The sequence below is a fragment of the Mixophyes fleayi genome, unplaced genomic scaffold (genome assembly GCF_038048845.1).
Source record: "Mixophyes fleayi isolate aMixFle1 unplaced genomic scaffold, aMixFle1.hap1 Scaffold_1662, whole genome shotgun sequence".
Taxonomy (NCBI): Eukaryota; Metazoa; Chordata; class Amphibia; order Anura; family Limnodynastidae; genus Mixophyes; species Mixophyes fleayi.
In genome coordinates, this window is record NW_027446021.1 from 87,501 (window position 1) to 92,500 (window position 5,000).

Below are 5,000 nucleotides of genomic sequence, written 5' to 3' on the forward strand. Positions count from 1 at the left end.
GTTTTGGTTTCCTATTGACCTACATCTCTTATAATCTCAAAACCAGCATTGAAGGAAGCCGGAACAAGAGAGAAAAAAAAAAGGCGTACAGCACCTGGTATTCCCAGGTGGTCTCCCATCCAAGTACTAACCAGGCCCATCCCTGCTTAGCTTCCAAGATCAGACGAGATTGGGCTTGTTCAGGGTGGTGTGGCTGTAGGTATTGTTGTCTTATTGGCCTACATCTCTTATACATCTAGAAACCAGCATTGAAGGAAGCCGGAACAAGAGAGAAGAAAAAAAGGCCTACAGCACCTGGTATTTCCATCCAGGTGGTCTCCCATCCAAGTACTAACCAGGCCCAGCCCTGCTTAGCTTCCAAGATCAGACGAGATTGGACTTATTCATGGTGGTGTGGCTGTAGGTATTGTTTTCCTATTGACCTACATCTCTTATACATCTAAAAACAAGCATTGAAGGAAGCCGGAACAAGAGAGAAAAAAAAAGCCTATAGCACCTGTTATTCCCAGGTGGTTTCCCCTCCAAGTACTAACCAGGCCTAGCCCTGCTTAGCTTCCAAGATCAGACGAGATTGGGCTTGTTCAGGGTGGTGTGGATGTAGGTATTGGTTTCCTATTGACCTACATCTCTTATATATCTCAAAACCAGCATTGAAGGAAGCCGGAACAAGAGAGAAAAAAAAAATGCCTACAGCACCTGGTATTCCCAGGGGGTCTCCCATCCAAGTACTAACCAGGCCTGGCCCTGCTTAGCTTCCAAGATCAGACGAGATTGGGCTTGTTCAGGGTGGTGTGGCTGTAGGTATTGTTTTCATAATGACCTACATCACTTATACATCTCAAAATAAGCATTGAAGGAAGCCGGAAGAAGAGAGGGGAAAAAAAAGCCTACAGCACCTGGTATTCCCAGGTGGTCTCCCATTCAAGTACTAACTAGGCCCGGCGCTGCTTATCTTTCAAGATCAGACGAGATTGTGCTTGTTCAAGGTGGAGTGGTTGTAGGTATTGGTGTCCTATTGACCTACATCTCTTATACATCTCAAAACCAGCATTGAAGGAAGCCGGAACAAGAGAGATAAAAAAAAATGCCTACAGCAGCTGGTATTGCCAGGTGGTCTCCCACCCACGTACTAACCAGGACCAGCCCTGCTTAGCTTCCAAGATCAGATGATATTGGGCTTGTTCAGGGTGGTGTGGCTGCAGGTATTGGTTTCCTATTGACCTACATCTCTTATACATCTAAAAAACCAGCATTGAAGGAAGCCGGAACAAGAGAGAGAAAAAAAGGCCTACAGCACCTTGTATTCCCAGGTGGTCTCCCATCCAAGTACTAACCAGGTCTGGCCCTGCTTAGCTTCCAAGATCAAACGAGATTGGGCTTGTTCAGGGTGTGGGGCTGTAGGTATTGGTTTTGTATTGACCTACATCTCTTATAATCTCAAAACCAGCATTGAAGGAAGCCGGAACAGGAGAGAAAAAAAAAGGCCTACAGCACCTGGTATTCGCAGGTGGTCTCCCATCCAAGTACTAACCAGACTCGGCACTGCTTAGCTTCCAAGATCAGATGAGATTGGGCTTGTTCAGGGTGGTGTGGCTGTAGGTATTGTTTTCCTCTTATACATCTAAAAACAATCATTGAAGGAAGCCGGAACAAGAGAGAAAAAAAAAAAGGTCTACATCACCTGGTATTCCCAGGTGGTCTCCCATCCAAGTACTAACCAGGCTCGGCCCTGCTTAGCTTCCAAGATCAGACGAGATTGGGCTTGTCCAGGGTGGTGTGGCTGTAGGTATTGGTTTCCTAATGACCTACATCACTTATACATCTCAAAACCAGCATTGAAGGAAGCCAGAACAAGAGAGAAAAAAAAAGTACTAACCAGGCCCGGACCTGCTTAGCTTTCAAGATCAGACGAGATTGGGCTTGTTCAGGGTGGTGTGGCTGTAGGTATAGGTTTCCTATTGACCTACATCTCTTATACATCTCAAAACCAGCATTGAAGGAGGCCGGAACAAGAGAGAAAAAAAAAAGCCTACAGCACCTGGTATTTCCAGGTGGTCTCCCATCCAAGTACTAACCAGGCCCAGCCCTGCTTAGCTTCCAAGATCAGACGAGATAGGGCTTGTCCAGGGTGGTGTGGCTGTAGGTATTGGTTTCCTAATGACCTACATCACTTATACATTTTAAAACCAGCATTGAAGGATGCCAGAACAAGAGTGAAAAAAAAAAGGCCTACAGCACCTGGTATTCCCAGGTGGTCTCCCATCCAAGTACTAACCAGGCCTGGACTTGCTTAGCTTTCAAGATCAGACAAGATTGGGCTTGTTCAGGGTGGTGTTGCTGCAGGTATTGTTTTCCTATTGACCTACATCTCTTATACATCTAAAAAACCAGCATTGAAGGAAGCCGGAACAAGAGAGAAAAAAAAAAGGCCTACAGCACCTGGTATTCCCAGGTGGTCTCCCATCCAAGTACTAACCAGGTCTGGCCCTGCTTAGCTTCCAAGATCAAACGAGATTGGGCTTGTTCAGGGTGGTGTGGCTGTAGGTATTGGTTTCCTATTGACCTACATCTCTTATACATCTCAAAACCAGCATTGAAGGAAGTCGGAACAAGAGAGAAAAAAAAAAGGGCCTACAGCACCTGGTATTCCCAGGGGGTCTTGCATCCAAGTACTAACCAGGCCCGGCTCTGCTTAGCTTACAAGATCAGACTTGTTCAGGGTGGTGTGGCTGTAGGTCATGGTTTCCTATTGACCTACATCTCTTATACATCTAAAAACCAGCATTGAAGGAAGCCGGAACAAGAGAGAAAAAAAAAAGGCCTACAGCACCTGGTATTCCCAGGTGGTCTCCCATCCAAGTACTAACCAGGCCCAGCCCTGCTTAGCTTCCAAGATCAGACGAGATTGGGCTTGTTCAGGGTGGTGTGGCTGTAGGTATTGGTTTCCTATTGACCTACATCTCTTATACATCTCAAACCAGCATTGAAGGAAGTCGGAACAAGAGAGAAAAAAAAAAAGCCTACAGCACCTGGTATTCCCAGTTGGTCTCCCATCCAAGTACTAACCAGGCCTGGCCCTGCTTAGCTTCCAAGATCAGACGAGATTGGGCTTGTTTAGAGATGTGTAGCTGTAGGTTTTGGTTTCTTATTGACCTACATCTCTTATAATCTCAAAACCAGCATTGAAGGAAGCCGGAACAAGAGAGAAAAAAAAAAAGGCCTACAGCACCTGGTATTCCCAGGTGGTCTCCAATCCAAGTACTAACCAGGCCCGTCCCTGCTTAGCTTCCAAGATCAGACGAGATTGGGCTTGTTCAGGGTGGTGTGGCTGTAGGTATTGTTTTACTATTGACCTACATCTCTTCTACATCTAGAAACCAGCATTGAAGGAAGCCGGAACAAGAGAGAAGAAAAAAAGGCCTACAGCACCTGGTATTCCCAGGTGGTCTCCCATCCAAGTACTAACCAGGCCCAGCTCTGCTTAGCTTCCAAGATCAGACGAGATTGGGCTTGTTCAGGGTGGTGTGGCTGTAGGTATTGTTTATCTATTGACCTACATCTCTTATACATCTAAAAACAAGCATTGAAGGCAGCCGGAACAAGAGAGAAAAAAAAAAAGGCCTACAGCACCTGGTATTCCCAGGTGGTCTCCCATCCAAGTGCTAACCAGGCCCGGCCCTGCTTAGCTTCCAAGATCAGACGAGATTGGGCTTGTGCAGTGTGGTGTGGCTGTAGGTATTGGTTTCTTAATGACCTACATCACTTATACATTTTAAAACCAGCATTGAAGGAGGCCGGAACAAGAGAGAAAAAAAAAAAGTACTAACCAGGCCCGGACCTGCTTAGCTTTCAAGATCAGACGAGATTGGGCTTGTTCAGGGGGGTGTGGCTGTAGGTATTGGTTTCCTATTGACCTACATCTCTTATACATCTCAAAACCAGCATTGAAGGAGGCCGGAACAAGAGAGAAAAAAAAAAGCCGACAGCATCTGGTATTTCCTCGTGGTCTCCCATCCAAGTGCTAACCAGGCCCAGCCCTGCTTAGCTTCCAAGATCAGATGAGATTGGGCTTGTACAGGGTGGTGTGGCTGTAGGTATTTTTTTCCTATTGACCTACATCTCTTATACATCTCAAAACCAGCATTGAAGGAGGCCGGAACAAGAGAGAAAAAAAAAGCCTACTGCACCTGGTATTTCCAGGTGGTCTCCCATCCAAGTACTAACCAGGCCCAGCCCTGCTTAGCTTCCAAGATCAGACGAAATTGGGCTTGTTCAGGGTGGTGTGGCTGTAGGTATTGGTTTCCTATTGACCTACATCTCTTATAGATCTCAAAACCAGCATTGAAGAAAGTCGGAACAAGAGAGAAAAAAAAAGGGCCTACAGCACCTGGTATTCCCAGGTGGTCTCACATCCAAGTACTAACCAGGCCTGGCTCTGCTTAGCTTCCAAGATCAGACGAGATTGGGCTTGTTCAGGGTGGTGTGGCTGTAGGTATTGTTTTCCTATTGACCTACATCTCTTATACATCTAAAAACCAGCATTGAAGGAAGCCGGAACAAGAGAGAAAAAAAAAAGGCCTACAGCACATGGTATTCCCAGGTGGTCTCCCATCCAAGTACTAACCAGGCCTGTCACTGCTTAGCTTCCAAGATCAGACAAGATTGGGCTTGTTCAGGGTGGTGTGGCTGTAGGTATTGGTTTACTAATGACCTACATCACTTATACATCTCAAAACCAGCATTGAAGGAAGCCAGAACAAGAGAGAAAAAAAAAAGTACTAACCAGGCCCGGACCTGCTTAGCTTTCAAGATCAGACGAGATTGGGCTTGTTCAGGGTGGTGTGGCTGTAGGTATTGGTTCCCTACTGACCTACATCTCTTATACATCTCAAAACCAGCATTGAAGGAAGTCGGAACAAGAGAGAAAAAAAAAAGGGCCTACAGCACCTGGTATTCCCAGGTGGTGTCGCATCCAAGTACTAACCAGGCCCGGCTCTGCT

General features: G+C 46.2%; 6 non-coding genes and 17 pseudogenes across 6 annotated transcripts; all 23 read right to left on the bottom strand.

Moving 5' to 3' along the window:
- LOC142116275 (5S ribosomal RNA) overlaps positions 1-2 on the bottom strand; it is a 119-nt pseudogene extending 117 nt beyond the window's left edge.
- An 80-nt stretch (positions 3-82) lies between these two features.
- On the bottom strand, positions 83-201 carry LOC142115982 (5S ribosomal RNA). Its single transcript, XR_012682333.1, has one exon. It is a non-coding gene; the product is annotated as a 5S ribosomal RNA (ribosomal RNA).
- Positions 202-282: 81 nt separating this feature from the next.
- On the bottom strand, positions 283-405 carry LOC142116293 (5S ribosomal RNA; annotated as a pseudogene).
- A 79-nt stretch (positions 406-484) lies between these two features.
- LOC142116325 (5S ribosomal RNA) lies at positions 485-603 on the bottom strand (annotated as a pseudogene).
- An 81-nt stretch (positions 604-684) lies between these two features.
- LOC142116024 (5S ribosomal RNA) lies at positions 685-803 on the bottom strand. The gene has a single exon (XR_012682371.1). It is a non-coding gene; the product is annotated as a 5S ribosomal RNA (ribosomal RNA).
- Positions 804-884: 81 nt separating this feature from the next.
- Positions 885-1,003, bottom strand: LOC142116350 (5S ribosomal RNA; annotated as a pseudogene).
- Positions 1,004-1,085: 82 nt separating this feature from the next.
- On the bottom strand, positions 1,086-1,204 carry LOC142116378 (5S ribosomal RNA; annotated as a pseudogene).
- An 81-nt stretch (positions 1,205-1,285) lies between these two features.
- On the bottom strand, positions 1,286-1,403 carry LOC142116346 (5S ribosomal RNA; annotated as a pseudogene).
- Positions 1,404-1,482: 79 nt separating this feature from the next.
- Positions 1,483-1,601, bottom strand: LOC142116179 (5S ribosomal RNA; annotated as a pseudogene).
- Positions 1,602-1,669: 68 nt separating this feature from the next.
- Positions 1,670-1,788, bottom strand: LOC142116161 (5S ribosomal RNA; annotated as a pseudogene).
- A 238-nt stretch (positions 1,789-2,026) lies between these two features.
- LOC142116052 (5S ribosomal RNA) lies at positions 2,027-2,145 on the bottom strand. Its single transcript, XR_012682397.1, has one exon. It is a non-coding gene; the product is annotated as a 5S ribosomal RNA (ribosomal RNA).
- Positions 2,146-2,226: 81 nt separating this feature from the next.
- On the bottom strand, positions 2,227-2,345 carry LOC142116347 (5S ribosomal RNA; annotated as a pseudogene).
- An 82-nt stretch (positions 2,346-2,427) lies between these two features.
- LOC142116064 (5S ribosomal RNA) lies at positions 2,428-2,546 on the bottom strand (annotated as a pseudogene).
- Positions 2,547-2,818: 272 nt separating this feature from the next.
- On the bottom strand, positions 2,819-2,937 carry LOC142115940 (5S ribosomal RNA). Its single transcript, XR_012682295.1, has one exon. It is a non-coding gene; the product is annotated as a 5S ribosomal RNA (ribosomal RNA).
- An 80-nt stretch (positions 2,938-3,017) lies between these two features.
- LOC142116248 (5S ribosomal RNA) lies at positions 3,018-3,136 on the bottom strand (annotated as a pseudogene).
- An 81-nt stretch (positions 3,137-3,217) lies between these two features.
- On the bottom strand, positions 3,218-3,336 carry LOC142116050 (5S ribosomal RNA). The gene has a single exon (XR_012682395.1). It is a non-coding gene; the product is annotated as a 5S ribosomal RNA (ribosomal RNA).
- Positions 3,337-3,417: 81 nt separating this feature from the next.
- On the bottom strand, positions 3,418-3,536 carry LOC142115927 (5S ribosomal RNA). Its single transcript, XR_012682283.1, has one exon. It is a non-coding gene; the product is annotated as a 5S ribosomal RNA (ribosomal RNA).
- Positions 3,537-3,618: 82 nt separating this feature from the next.
- On the bottom strand, positions 3,619-3,737 carry LOC142116147 (5S ribosomal RNA; annotated as a pseudogene).
- Positions 3,738-3,977: 240 nt separating this feature from the next.
- On the bottom strand, positions 3,978-4,096 carry LOC142116323 (5S ribosomal RNA; annotated as a pseudogene).
- A 79-nt stretch (positions 4,097-4,175) lies between these two features.
- Positions 4,176-4,294, bottom strand: LOC142116137 (5S ribosomal RNA; annotated as a pseudogene).
- Positions 4,295-4,375: 81 nt separating this feature from the next.
- On the bottom strand, positions 4,376-4,494 carry LOC142116194 (5S ribosomal RNA; annotated as a pseudogene).
- Positions 4,495-4,575: 81 nt separating this feature from the next.
- LOC142116276 (5S ribosomal RNA) lies at positions 4,576-4,694 on the bottom strand (annotated as a pseudogene).
- Positions 4,695-4,935: 241 nt separating this feature from the next.
- The window catches only part of LOC142116237 (5S ribosomal RNA), a 119-nt pseudogene continuing 54 nt past the window's right edge, over positions 4,936-5,000 (bottom strand).